This window comes from Conger conger, chromosome 4 (genome assembly GCF_963514075.1).
Source record: "Conger conger chromosome 4, fConCon1.1, whole genome shotgun sequence".
Lineage (NCBI taxonomy): Eukaryota > Metazoa > Chordata > Actinopteri > Anguilliformes > Congridae > Conger > Conger conger.
This window is the reverse complement of record NC_083763.1, coordinates 14,847,979-14,863,574: the sequence shown is the minus strand read 5'-3', so window position 1 is coordinate 14,863,574 and position 15,596 is coordinate 14,847,979. Positions and strand designations below refer to the sequence as shown.

The 15,596-nt window shown below is 44.8% G+C and overlaps 1 protein-coding gene across 6 annotated transcripts in view; it reads right to left on the bottom strand.

Annotated features, from left to right (window-relative positions):
• Positions 1 to 5,667, bottom strand: part of LOC133126141 (receptor-type tyrosine-protein phosphatase S-like) — a 203,848-nt gene extending 198,181 nt beyond the window's left edge. For 5 of the 6 annotated variants that reach the window (XM_061237992.1, XM_061237996.1, XM_061237993.1 and 2 more), the window contains exons 1-2: positions 5,378 to 5,667; positions 4,524 to 4,593 (exon numbers count right to left, since the gene is read on the bottom strand). The gene's annotated coding sequence lies outside the window, so the exon portion shown is untranslated. The remainder of the gene's footprint in view (positions 1 to 4,523; positions 4,594 to 5,377) is intronic. The other variant, XM_061237991.1, reaches the window with a different exon arrangement.
• Positions 5,668 to 15,596: the final 9,929 nt, after the last annotated feature.

Here is a 15,596-nt window from a genome sequence, read left to right as displayed (position 1 = left end):
CTTTGTTGTATTTCATTCCAAGAAAGGCTATGACTCTGGCTTAAAAAACAACTTAATTCAGCCTGTAAAATGTATGTTATTGGAAAGGGAAGTAAACATACATGTCAGTGTGTCGAATTATACACAGTATGCGTAGTTGTTTCTCAAAGCAAGGTCGAAATTATTTTCCAGAAATCATGGCTTCGTTATCAAAACGGCGAAATAAGTTAAATAAAGAAAAAACAAGCTAGTCGACAAGCTAGCTAGAATCTTACACGTTTATTTGAATTGAAAGTCACTCAGTCTAAAGTAGTGAAAACGAATCAAAACGATATGTAGCCTACACAGCGGTTTAATAAACGCGAATATACTGTACCTATACAACAAATAATCAAAACCATGTTCGAAAATCAATGCCCATCAAAAAAAAAACTGAACAAATGCTTTCAGCAAGTTGTCAGAACACAGCTTTGTTGGTCATCGGTCGAGCTAGTTCTGCAATATTATGAAGATTGAGAATTCTTATACTTGCCGTTATTGTATCCCCTTCCAAATCGCCCCCTCCGCACGGTACAGTGGGCAGATGCGGCTAGGACATTGAGAATCTGTTTCCCCTTTCGAAAATATTTTATGTGGCATCCATTAAATCGAGTAAGTGTAAATCCACAAATGAAAATCGATATCAGAAAACTGTTTGCTGCACACTTAAGTAAAGAGCGCGATCGTCCTCCGAAGGGAAATGTATATTCCGTCTTCAAATCATGCACTTTTCTTGTTGATGCTCTTGAATGCGAAAACGGTATCCAATGGCACGGTAGGGGACCTCCTCGGTTGCTACGAGATCGCTGTGTTGAATATTGGGACTCCTTTCGCTTTATGCTCTTTTTCGGCAGGGATGGAGGGTGGAGAAACGTGTGCGAGGTGCCCCCCTCGTAGAGACCCCCCGTTTCAAAAAAAAAAAAGGAAAAAAATTGAGAAAAAAAGAAGCGAATCACGGCCTCTCTGCGCTCACGTGACCGTTCGTTTGTGAATCGCACAACAGAGTGGAAACAGAAGCGGCCGTTACTCGAGACGATGCAGATTTGGAATAGGAGAACCGGGGGCATGGATTGGATATGAGGCGGAGAAAGGACAAGCGCTTCTGGGAGCCTATTGGGTCGCAACGTTCGGTTTTCAACGTGTTTATTCTCAGCGGCGACAGAAACGCAAATTATCCAGGTTATTCCAGTGCCTGAAAATTATAGTATCTACTAGGCTATGCCAGACTAAATGCATGACTGGGCGTAATTCCGTTCTTTCTTTTTCATTCTTTCTTTCTATCCCTACCCAGGAAGATAATAAGGTAGGCGATTGTATTATTTTTCTATGAATTCTTTTCTTTTTTAGAACAGTTGGATGACACGGTTCTGGAATTTTTCAGGAATGACTCATAGTCATCATTATAATATTAATGTACTAAGTATTCAGGAACATTATTCTCACCCTGTAACAGCATTAGAGATCCTGTTCCATAAACCATTGTGTTACATTGTTGGAAACATAACTGATGAGATTAATTGAAAAACTAATAGATATTTTAGAGGGGGTGACGGATGTGATAAACCCAGGCCTCTTTAAGGCTTAAAAACCTGCTGTATCCTCATAACCCTGGAGATGTTTTCTTAAGTTATAGCATGTATAAGGTAGGCTACTACTGCATCATTTAGATTCTTGCCGGAAATACATCTAAGCGGTAAATTCTTTGGGTTGGTTTCACAGACGTAGTGTAAATATACTCCTGGACTAAAATGCACACCCAGTGGAGAATCTTACATTAACCCCTTAAGAAGTGAGATCACAACTATATCTTAACTGAACATTACAATGCTGATGTAATAACCACTACCAAATCAGAAATTTTAAAGAAACTTTTTTAAACCTACTCTTCAAATGGTTAAATTAATATATAAGATACTCTTTCTTATTCAGGCTGACTTGTACAGCTTCCTAATACGCAGTCCCGTTTGTACACACCCGAGTAGTTATTTAAGCAATTCCAGTTATGTAGGCAGCTCAGCCATCTTGGGCTAAAACTACAATCTCAGAGTTGCAAGCCTGGTGCCCGGGCCATTACTCAACAATGGCACCCTGTCAACACTGCGAGTGTTTTTAGTCTCTGAGATCAGGGAAACAGCATGTAGTATTTAATGAGACCAGTAATGTTGAAATTGCATTGGTTTGGTTACGTTAGGCAATGCAGTGACTGTAACCATTTAGAGCAAGAGGTGAAAAAGTGTGCAAGTTAAACACTCTCGGAAAAAAAAGGGTTCTTGGGCTTTTCTCCATAGAGGAACCATTTTCAGTTCTTTGTGGAACCCTCTATTACAGGTGAACCCTTGAACTAGATAAGGTTATTCTATGGAATCAAAGGGTTGTGTAGGTTAAAATCTATGTTAGACAAATAATCTATTGAGCAAACTAATTTCTGACAGACACCACTGAATGATGCAACAGTCTATATGGGGCAACAGTCTATAGGGGGCAACCTGTAACCTAGTGGCTAAGGTACATGAATGGGACCCAGAACGTTGGCGGTTCAAGCCCCGGTGTAGTCATGATAAGATCCGCACAGCTGTTGGGTCTTTGAGCAAGGCCCTTAACCCCGCATTATTCCAGGGGGGATTGTCCCCTGCTTAGTCTAATCAACTGCAAGTCTCTTTGGATAAGAGCGTCAGCTAAATAACACATTATTTATTTATATGGCTGGACTCTGTGTCTAGACTGTGTTAGTTGTCCATCTCTGTGAAATTTGATAGCCCATCTCATCTCATGCCCTGATAATACCATATGCTGTCTGTCACCAAGTCATTACAGTGCAATATATTGTGGGAGAAAATATCTGTTCTGCAATAACTGAAGGTTCCATCTTCCGTTGATAAAAATTGGTGCACTGCCTCAACCTCTCCCAGAGAAAGTTAATTGGCCTCATATATTTCAGTAAAACTGTCACCTCATCTGCTAATTAGTCATTAGTGCGGTCATTAAAAATATATATCTATTTTATTTTCAGTTATCCACAACGTTTTTTTAACATTAATATTAAATTCCGGCTGAAAGAAAAGGTTGATTAATAGAAGGCAACGTAAATATCGGGGCTTGAAATTAATTACAGTGAATAAGATGAGATAGACAGATGGAGTGTAAGCTACTATATGTGGTACATCAGGGTAATAGAAAGTGATGGTGAAATTACAGAGGGACACCCACGGAGAGCTCCTCTATGACAAGACGAACACCAGGGAACCGCGGGCCCGTCTGAAAAAGACAAATTACGCGGAAGTCCAACGGCATTCGGCAGCAGCGTTAAACAATACACATATCACATTGAGTCATATCCCCAATCGCGCGGTCCCGTTTTTTTAATTAAACAAGCTAGCGCATAATACCACGGCGATACGCAACAGCGGGGAAAAACGCAAAGGGCTAATCAGTTTAACCACGGACTAAAACGTTTGTGTGATTCCGTATTTATTTCCTCAGTACCTCTTACTCACAGTTGCCGTATTTAATCAGGGCGATAAATCTTACAGCCCGGTCGCCGTTCCCTTGGTGACGCGCGGCTTTGACGCGGTAAATTTCGCTTGGGTATGAAAATGCGCTCTGTGGCCGGGGTTATTGTGAGGAATGATAAAGGAGTACTTACTGTTTGACACGTGCAATCCATAACGCTATAATGAGCTCAGAACAAGGAGCTTTTATCCGTTTCCCCTATTGTTTTTCTCCCCCTCCTGTGTGCGCATACGTAGCCTGTAAATCCACGCAGGAAACCCAAGTCTTTTAAGGCCATAGAAAATATGTATGCTGATATAAAATAATAATTTAGCCCCACACACACACACACTCTCTCTCTCTCTCTCTCTCTCTCTCTCTCTCTCTCTCTCTCTCTCTCTCTCTCTCTCTCTCTCTCTCTCTGCAGTCTATGACCACCATAAACATGCCAGGATACAATAAACATATTGGGGAGATCAATTTCACTACCCCTGACTCACTCAGATATTTGAATATTTGAATTGCAAATGTATTACTTGGGTACTCCTAATACATAATACAACACATAATGTCCCTGTTCAATGTGCATATATAATGCCCCCCACCCACATCTATCAGAGTTTCCTGATTTTTATAAGCACATTTCTTTATTTGGTCGATGCTACTGGCCAAACTGACTATCACAATAATATGGCAAACAGCATTAAGTGCAAACAAGACAGCATGACAAGCAACAGACGCGCATAGCAACCTGAAGACCTGAAGATGTTTGGTCAGACAAGAGATCACTGGCAGATCAAACCTATAAACCCAACCTATGAACCAGCATGTGGATTTTAACAGGGCTGCACCTCATAGCCAATGAAGAGCAAAACAGCAAAATAAAGTGTTACGTTGCTCTCTGAGACTGTAATCTGCTGTTCACCAACATTGCACCACATTGTTCACTGAATAAAGTTGCCTTGAAAAGATGCAGTTACCCCCCACCCTACTCACACGCTCAAACTTTGAGTTACCTGCACTCTGTACTCCGCCTGCGATCAAACGTTTGCCAGAGAGTGGATAGGGCCCACTTAGCAGGGTCTCCTGGAAAACACATCAATACTGAGGAGTCTAGACATGCCTGTAGGCCATTCTTAACACATACCACTCAACTGCAGCCTCTCTTAATGTCAGAAAAGTGGTAAATTCACCATCTTTTTATCTTTTGGCTATTTTACTCCAATAACAGTTGCTGCAGGAGTAAAGTGGTGCTCTATTTTCTTTAGTGGGTAGAAGTGGCAGCCCGAGGTTGGGGTTTCATTGGATAATGTACAGCAGGGCTGCTCAACCCTGTTCCTGGAGATCTACTGTCCTGTAGGTTTTCACTGTAACCCTAACAAACTCGTTCAACAGCTAGAGCAGGGCTGCCCAACCCAGTTCCAAGAGCTTTCACTCCAACCCTACCAAAGCACACCTTGGTCAACAGCTAGAGCAGGGCTGCCCAACCCTATTCCCCGAGATCGATCATCCTGTAGGTTTTCACTCCAAACCTAACAAGGCGTACCTCATTTAACAGCTAAAGCAGGTCTGCTCAACCCTGTTCTCAGAGATCTATCATTCTTTACTGTCGGTTTTCATCCGGCACACTTGATTCTACAAGTTAGCAGCCCAACGAGATCTCTAGCTGTTGAATGAAGTGTGCTTTGTTAGGGTTGGAGTGTAGACCCACAGGACTGTAGAACTCCAGGAGCAGGGTTGTGCGGCCCTACTGTTCGGAGTGGGTCTAAAACACGGAGTGGAGTCAGCCCACTGCAATTAGTGTCCCACGACACCCTTATCACGCTGATAAAAATCTACAGAATATGTGTGCAGAATATGAATTCATTACCTTGATTTCCCAGCTGTGGAGAGGCGACTGGCGGTGGTAGACAGGGGGAGGTTTGCTGCTGTTGATATGCGGACCAGTTGGCGGGACAATAGAGAATCAAGGTGCATTCCGATTAAAAATAATATGCCGTTTCCCTGTGTTACCTTACCTTTGATTCTGCATCAGAGGATTTGCGAACTGGCCAAGGGGTAGATGGGCGTTTCAGAACTATGTCCTTTGGAGGTGGGAGGGGGCACTGCCCCCTGCTTTAACCTTCCTTCCCTCCCTCCCTCTCTTCCTCCCTCCCTCTCTGTCCCCTTCTTCCCTTCTCTTTTGAAAAATGGGTCTTGATGCTGTCCAAGTCGTCTGGCTGCGGTGCTGCAGGTATTAAGAGAGAGAGCAGTGACCTCTCTGTCCAGATACTACTAATGGAGCTGTGTGCAAAGCCAGGCACTCTCCACCCAGCAAGGGTGGCCATTCCGGCTCTCACTTGGCGAGAGGGAATATTTTTGAGAGCACTGCATGCCGACTTTATCCAGTGGGTCACAGTGCAGGTAAACACCAGTCTACAGAGTAAACACTGCCCCTGTCCTACAGAGGGACATCAAGAAGGTGTTTTCACATCCACACACGGATGGAAAGAGCGGTCTAAAAGCCAGAGCTCAAGAGCGCTCCTGTCTTAAGGAGCATTTGCTCCAGAAAATGGAGGAATTGGGACTGCATTCACAGGCTCCTCCATTTTTTTAACTTACAAGCACTTGTGCTCCTCGCTCATTTGCTCCGAAAATGTCAGCACAGAGCCCTGAAAGCAAAAGTTAACTTTTTTGGGGCCTTTAAAAAAAAAAGATGATTTCAGCTTTTGTGTAAGTTTCTCTGATTGGCACAGACATTTTTTGTGTGCAGTGAAGGATACTTTCACAGCTTCTGATGACCTGTTATCTTTATAATGGTCGGTATAGGGGCATCACTTTAAGCCCGGTCTTCCATCTTCTCTCCAAAGCTTTCATACCCCATGACAGGGTTTTTCTTCATTGATTTTTTTCCTGATTTATCAAGAAATACTGACTTTCAGTCTTAAAAGCATACGAAGCCACAAATCTTTGGCTTTATTGTTGGACATTCTTACCTGCTATCAGCTGTCAAAGAGTGCCAGAGCACTTGATGTATGTGTTTACAACATACCCTAAGACGTGTGACAGTGGTTCAGGCATCTTGGGTCTCAAATTCGGTATTTCACGATGGGCCAAAAAAATCTAGAAAAATCTTGTCCCTGAACTTGTCCCATGTACTTTTAATCATTTAACACATGCTGTTATCTGGACGACTAACAAATAAATGTGGGTACAAAAGGTTAAACAAAGAGAAGAGAAGATACAAAGTTTTCTATGCCACGACCAAGCACATAGCCACTATATAAATATGTAAATATGTATAATATATATAAATAAATATATAAATAAACCTATAAACAACATAACCTTAAGTGCCATAGTTGGTGCAAGAGGGAGACTGAGGAAACAGCGCTTGAAGTAGCCAACAGATGTGAGTGTACAGTGTTGAGTGTAGCTTTTGTTAACTTTATTTATAGAGCTAATTTAAAACAACATTATGTTGACCAAAGTGCTGCACACCGCTAGACATAATATTTTAGGTCAAACTATTTTAGGTCAAATCAAATTATTCGGCTGTTTCACCTCACACCTTGCCCCCTTCAATTCTCTCATCTGTTGCTCTCAGACAAGTACTGACCCCCACGCCATAATGCATACAGTATATACTCACCAAGTACTTTATTAGGTATTTATTAGACTTTTTGGACTTCTACCGCTGTACCGCTGTATCCACTTAAGAGTTATGATGCGTTGTGTGTTCAGAGATGCTCTTCTGCATACCACTGTTGTCATGTGTGGTTATTTGCGTTACTGTCACCTTCCTGTCAGTTTTGACCAGTCTGGCCATTCTCCTCTGACATCTCTCATTAACAAAGCATTTCTGTCTGCAGAATTGCTGCTCACTGGATTTTTTTTTCTTTGCACTATTCTTTGCAAAATCTAGATTCTAGACTCTAGATTGTGCGTGAAAATCCCAGGAGCTCAGCAGTTTTAGAAATACTGAAACCACCCTGTCTGCCACCAACAATCATTCCACAGTAAAAGTCACTTGGTTCACATTTTTCCCCCATTCTGATGGTTGACGTGAACATTAACTGAAGCTCCTGACCCGTATCTACATGACTGTAGGCATGGATCTGCTGCCACAAATTGGCTGATTAGATAATCGCATGAATACGTAAGTAAGTGTAACAAAGTAAAAATGTTCCTAACAAAGTGCTCGGTGAGCGTATGCTCTCACAGTCTTGCTCTCTCAACCAGATCTGCGTAACTCCACCTGGCCCGGCTGAGGCTATGTACTGATAGTAATCGCTCAGAATTATTCAGGTCCTCCGGCAGAATCCGCCATTACTATTCTTATCATTATTCCTATTAATCTTTCCCGTTCAATCTCCCCAGCAGCTTGTGATATTTTGATTGATGTTTTTATGTTATTTGAACTGCTCAGAAGCTTTCAGCAGTGCGGCGGCCAAAGACATTATTAACATTTTAATGCGCTTTGTATAATAATAACTTTCCTGTCCGTTATAGGAAGTAGAAAATTTGTCACCTCCTTTTTCCATCGTTAGCCAAGTGTTTTATATTATGTGTTTAAATCCAAGATTTGAATGAACTTGATTAGTCAGACTCAGCCTCCAGGCACTTTCCATGCAAAATGGCCTCTCGCCTGACTTTTCTAATCTGACTTTCTAGGCCCCTGCAAATTCCCAAAATAACACAAATACAAGTGATACACACTGGCACGATGATCATTGTCTTTTCCCTGCGTTTTTGTATTGTCTTGTTATTACATTTTCTATGAATGTGACACACTACTTAAACTGCCTCCCATTACTGGAAAATCCAAGAAGAAATACGCCTTTGATTCCCAAACACCATGAAATTATATACACCAGTATAATAAAATTCATTTCCTCAAGACTGGAGGTTAATTTACATTTATTTAAATACAACCATGAATAATTGAAGCGTTTATAATTGAATAATGGTAATTTATTGCTGTTTCTTTACGATGTGTGTTACGCTGGGGCTGCGGATTCGAGCCTTGCGGAAGGGGCTGGCGGACGGGCGCGTTAAAAACCCTGTCAGACAGCGCGGACGCGCGGGCGCGGCGGCCAGTCGAACAGAACGCCTCTTATGCGAGCCGTAAAAATTAATAGAGCTGCGTTTAATTGCGCTTCTGAAAACCAGCCGGCGGGCTGTCCCTCAAAGCTCATCCACACCCTCGCTCACAGCCTGGCCGTTCCAAACATTCTGCTCTGGCGTCTACGCTTCCTACGCCCTCAGAAACAAAGGTACAGATAGTGGTCTACGCTCCCTATGCGCTACACTTCCTACGCCCTCAGGAATACAGGTACAAAAAGTGCTCTACGCTTCCTACGTCCTCAGGAATAAAGGTACGAAAAGTGCTATACGCTTCCTACACCCTCAGAAATAACAGTACAAAAAGTGCCTAAAAAGATACAAATGCTGGGGTGGTACCCTGTAGGTACATATTATTGTACCCCTAGCCAGCAATGTATAATTAATTTGTACCTTTTTTGCTTTGGAAAACTTACTCATTTGCACCCAAAGAGAACATTACTGTACTTCCAGGGTACATTTGAGAAATTTGATCCACTGTCATTTTATTTCTGAGAGCGTAGTTATAGGTGAAAAATTCTCCCTTTTCTACATGTTGCATGAGTTATGAAATACAGCAATAATGCAACCATGACTGAGCAAGTACATAAAAACAGCTAAATAAATACATTAATCAAAATCAATCCCCTGGAATTCTGTGTGGAGAAGCAACAGATTTACCCACTTACTGATATCAGTAAAAGTCAGATCTGTTCTCTGACTTTTTCTCTGGTGATAGGTTTTTTTTTTTTTAACCTTCCACGCATTACAGTTATTTTAGTGGACAATTTTACCCAATACAGTTGATCAGACTCGGCCCTGGAGCAATGTGGGATTAAGGGCCTTGTTCAAGGGTCATGCTGGGGCTTGAGCTACCAACCTTCCAGGTCCCCGTCAAGCACCTTCCCATTAGGAGCCATCATTTCCCTTCCTTTGCTTCCTTTGCCTGGTGAACCAACCAAGAGGACCAGGAGGTGGGGTTTGCACATTTTGGGTGGGCTAAAACCAAGGATCAATCCAGCTATGAAATACATACAGGCAAACACATATTCCAAAGACATGTCTTTAAAAAATTGTCCATCCTAGATGATGATAACTTGATTTCTGCCTTTGCCACACCCTACCCGTTAACATTATTGGCATTTTGGCAGACACTCTTATCCAGAGCGACATACAGTTGATTAGACTAAGCAGGATCCTCCCCTGGAGCAATGCCCTTGCTCAAGGGCCCAACGGCTGTGCGAATCTTATTGTGGCTACACCGGGATTAGAACCACCGACCTTGCGTGTCCCAGTCCTTTACCTTAACCACTACACTACAGGCCACGCTCTTGAACTTGCACCTCTAAACAGACCGTGTACAGCCTTTAAGCCCCATGACAGCACTGCCTCTCCTACCCTCCGCGTGTGGAGGAGGTTGCTCCGCGCCCGGCTAACGCGGTTAAACGAAGCGGCTCGTGGTAACGGGGATATCACTTCACCGAATCTGCTCGCCACAGCTGCTCCCGTGTCACGTTTCGCCTTAAGGCGGCTCCGGCATCTGGAACGCCCGCGTAGTTACCGGGTGGGCTGGCGCACCCAACATCTGCGTGCTTCCTTAAATAAAAGCGCGTAAACCCGGTCCACCTTTAACCACCGCGAAAATAAAAAACCCCCATTGTATCGCGCGGAGCGAGAGCGAGCCGCACAGTAAAGAGCCCGGTAACAAATCACTCCATTTACGCCCAGCTCCCCGCAGCAGGACCTAAAAACCCACAAATGAAACAATCCAACGAGTTTTCCAGGAAGGCTCGGCGGTCAATCCTTTTCTCCAAGCCGGGGAGAAACGACGACAATCTGGCGAGCTGGAAACCTGAATTGGATCCCGTGAAAAATCTATAGCCCCTAAACTGCTTCGACGGGTCAGTGATGGCTTTCTGTCAGCTGGTCGGACCTGACGACGCAGATGGATCGGCCCGGCAGGAAACTGACTGCAATGAGTAACCGGAGAATGACAGGCCCGCACGCAACAGCACCCCCTCGCTAACAGCCTGATAGAGTCACAATGTATTCACGTCAAACGGTGCGGTCTACAGTGAGTGACGTATGTCTCCCGCTATATTTAAGCTATTAATTTTATTACATCAAAGTATCACACCATCCTGTGGCCAAAGGTGTTTACTGAATACAAAATATGTTGGTATTGTTGTTGTTGCTATATTATATAGTACGTAATATTGTTGTTGTTTTGTTAACAATTCCCATATGATAAGAATGATACCACCCATTAATTTCATATGGAGAATGATTATTAAGCTGATTACAGTGAGCAAGTACAATCGTGGAAAATGAAAGTGCCTGGGACTGAAGTCATTTCTTAAATGTATGGATGAAATAAAGGATTAATTTAAAGAGGAAATGAAGAGCTTAGAATCCCTTACCGCTTGGTTGTTTTCAAAACCCCTTTAGCTTCATATCTTCTGGTTCATTGGTGTTATCTTCTTCAGTCAGATTGAGAACAGGACGCCTAGGAGAGAAGGAGACAAAGAGAGAGAGAGAAATATTAATTGGAGGCCCCCCTTCACTGAAAGTCCTGAGAGGAAAGAGTCTCTGTAGGAGACTGTGTGAAATCAACCTGCTGCGTCCGGACGCAGGCTAGCTCCCGCCCCGGCTTCTGAACACCCGCTAATGGAGGGTGTCCGGGAGTGATTCTGCGTTAAGGCTGCTCTGGGCTCGCTGGTCGTTTCTCCAGTCCTCGTGCGGAGCTGGCCCTCCCGCGGTGGGCGCTCGCTCGATGTTCAGTCGATAGCCGCGGCGACGTGGCGGCTCGTGTTTTCCGTTTGGCCGAGCGCGGCCAGCGGCCCGGTCGGATTATCGGGCGGTGCGAATAATCGATGGCGCGGTTGCCGCTGTTTCGTGAACATGAGGATGAATATGTCTCTGGGATGGACATCGCGGCTATTACTGTCGCGGCGAATGGCGGCGCTTCTGAAATTAAGGATTTCCTTGCCTAGGATGAAGTGTGGGTGTGTGTGTGTGTGCGTGTGGGTGTGCATGCTTGTGCAGATGTGTGTGTGTGTGTGTGTGTGTGTGTGCACGCTTGTGTGGTTGTGTGTGTGTGTGTGTGTGTGTGCACGCTTGTGTGGTTGTGTGTGTGTGCGTGCATGCTTGTGTGGATGTGTGTGTGCACGCTTGTGCAGTTGTGTGTCATGTATGCAGTTGTGTGTATGCGTATGTGTGGATTCATGTGCGTTTGTGTGGATGTGTGTGTGTGTGTATGTGCACGCTTGTGTGGTTGTCTCTCATGTGTGCAGATGTGTGCGTACGCACGTGTGTCTGCATGTGTGTTTGTGTGGATGTGTGCAGGAGTGTGTGCGCATGTGCGTATACATGTGCACTTGTGTGGATATGTGTGTATGCTGTGTGTGTGCTGCGGCCTTGTCAGCAATGGTCTTTAATGTTGTGTTTTCATCCCCCCCTCCCCTGCACCCTACCACCCCCTCCCTTCCCTCGGCACATGCTGCAGGCAGGTCCCAGCAGCCTCTGGGGGCATGGTTACCAGGACAACCAGCCAGCAGGCGGACACGATTCCTCATCCTGACGGGGCCGCTTTCATTCAAGCCCGTCCAATCACGGGAGCCCATGGGTGCGGGAGCCGGTCCCCTGTGGTGAAGGGGGGCGGGGGGCACCGAGGTGGGCCTGAGCTCAGTGCTGACAGACTCACTACTAAGATGAGTTCTCCCACGGGGGAAATATATGCAGTGTACAGTGTTTACTGCCTGACTCTGCACACACACACACACACACACACACACACACACACACACAGGCCACCACATCCCCACACCCCCGTTAACGGTCCTCACGACTCCCATTCACACCACCTAGCACTTAGCCAGCTAATTTATCGGGCAATTCTTACAATTTCAATGGCATCGCTTACAGTAAATGTATGCAGTTGCCATTATTGCATAATGCATCTCGGGTTGACATGTTAGCACGTTAGCTGCCTACATTAGCACGTTAGCTGTACCGCATTTGTACTGCGTCTCATGACTAAAGGTGTTGTTAGCCAGGTCGGTATCGACGTTGCGCATGTAACTCGTGTGAATGCACTTACGTGGGTGTTTTCCCTCGCGTTGTAAGTCACTTTGGCTACGAGCGGAAGCTAAATGGGCGTAGCGTGATGTAATGCAACATGGCGTTTTTTTTCCGCAGGACCGGGTCGACAGCCACGCCCAGGGCTGTGATAGAAGAGCGCTGGGACTCCCTGTGGCGGGTGGGTGAGTCACCCGATGCGTGTAGCGGGTTCGTTGTCAACGTATAAACGTTTTTACTTAATTATAGGACAGAGAGGAGAGGCCATTCGTCCGCTGACACGGCCCGGAGGGCGCGTCCCTGCGTGTTATCGCAGGATTCTTATCATCGCCCCGCACCGCGTTGGCACGGACCGCGCGGTCGCCGTGGAGACAGATGGCAGGGCGTCACGGGGCAGGGCGGATTTGGAGACGGTGGTGCCGCGGTGGAAAGATGGTCAACTCTACCACCGCTGTGAGCGGTCACACACCAGCTCCTCCTGAGCGTGTGCGGACAGCCGGTTTTCACAGCAATGGCTGGTCGGCCATTTTAAATTTCACACATTTCTTGGGCCTGAATTTTTCTGTGTGAGGAAACTGAGTAACACATGGAGCAAAGATTTCAGGCCAGCTCCTCATACAAGTAACCTTCAGCATCAATGGATAGTTGAACTTATTTATACATACTGTATGAATCTACACAAATGTCATTATTAAAATGAACTTTACTTCACTTCACTAACACTACCCAACATCACCACCCCACACTCCCTGTCAATGTAAACTTGGGGGGATATTGTTACTGTTAACTGTTCTTCTACTGTGAATCTAATCTTTATTATTATTATTATTATTATTATTATTATTATTATTATTATTATCTTTAGTATTGCTGTTGTTGTTTTCATTCCTTTAGCAGACACAAGAAAATGATGAAATGAAAAACAAATATTACTATCCAGCTGAATTACAGGATTTATGTTCAAACTGATTTTTTGACAAACAATGGACCTATTCAGTGAGCTTTCATTGAGACATTCACTTTAATAAAGGAAGGCCAGCACATTTCCTTCTCTCTCTCTCTCTCACTCTCTCTCACTCTCTCTCTCTACCTCTCTCTCCTCTCTCTATCTCTCTCTCTTTTAAAGGAGAACGATGAACAATGGCAGAGTGAAGTCACACCGTCACCGAGAAGAAGTCCACGTTTGCTGACGTTAAAGTGCACTAAAATGTGCAGCCGTGAGCAGGAAGGAGACGAGGCAACGGAATACATTCCGGGACTGGAATCTGAGGGGAACGGTTTCTTTTGGATAACCGGCTGACTAGCTCATTTTCACCTTGCTGGTGTGCCTACGTGTGAATAAAATGTATTTGACACCAGCATACTAGTGACTGAAACAGTATAGGCGTAGTACAGAGCTGGCAGAATTCTTAGCTGATAACATAAAAAGATATATTTTTATAGCTGGAATTACACCTGTCGTGAGAAGAACATGATGACATGATTTGCATTTATGTACTGCTTGTCATTCCACAATCTCAGATGTTATTTACAGTGAACGGTTGGGCCCCCACTACCACCATTGTGTAGCAGCCACCTGTGTGATAAACGGCGGCCATTTTGTGCCAGAAAACTGTCAACTGTTGTTTTTATTAAAGAAACGTCTTGTTCTCTTCAGTTAGAAACCAGAGAAGTAAGCACTCATAGAAACGGCAGGTAATCACAGACTATAGTGACCCGCTCTAGCGGAATGAAGTGTTTACGCTACGCCGTCACCCCCGGGCTGCTGGTCCAACTCTCCGGTACGTAGCGAGCTCGCTTTGTTAGCAAGCCAGCGGAGGAGGAAACGTCTTCCTCGTTCATTAAACACCTTTTTTCCTTCAGAAAAGTGTCTCCGCCTGACAGCCACTCCGACTCAAGTTTCATTAGCGGGCCTGGTTTGCGCCGATAAGTGTAGCGGCACCTATTATATTAGCCCGCACTCAGCAAAGCTGAATGATAATTACACGCACGTCTGTCAGAAGGCGGCTTGCCACCGCGTCGGCAAGCAGAGGCAGGCCTGGGAATATCCAATTACAGTACCTGCCCTCCACTGGACTCAATATGCCTACTCCAACTCCGACACAAACAACCTCTATGCATTCATTACAATAACATAGCGCAGATTGCAGGGTAATAACAGTATGAATGACAATAAAGATATAATTTACAACAACAACAATCTCGGTCTAACAACAAACAAGTAACCTACTACTATAACAGCTACCGCAACTACTGCTGTATATTGGGGCGACATTGGCTCAGGAGGTAAGTCGTCCGGCAGTCGGAGGGTTGCCGATCCGATTCCTCCCTGGGTGTGTCGAAGTGTCCCTGAGCTAGACACCTAACCCCCAATTGCTCCTGACGAGCTGGTCGGTGCCTTGCATGGCAGCCAATCGCCATTGGTGTGTGAGTGTGTGTGTGAATGGGTGAATGAGAAGCATCAACTGTACAGCGCTTTGGATAAAGGAGCTATATATATATATATATATATATATGCCAACCATATACGAAATGCCTCTAATACCAGAACAACTACTGGTCTACCACGAACATCCAGCTACAGATGTAGTGACTTGTCCCTGTAAGGTGTGACATATCAGAAATATACGATTAGAACGTTCTTAACGGAACATTATGATGCTGATGCAGCAATCGCTGCTATTAACCGAAAGCAGCCGAGTTCTATAACGGAAGAAAGTGTTCTTCAAATGAATCACAATATGCTGTTTCAGGCCTGTATTCATGAGCAGAAACTCCTGCAGGCGTTTTTTCGCTCTGTTCTAAGCCCAGGTGTTTAACCCGCGCCTCACGCAGTCGGGTCTGCCCACAGCCATCACAGCATCGTTACCTAGCCTGACCCTCGGATCAGAAAACCACAGCGCCACGGCAGGCTTCAAAAAGCCAGATTC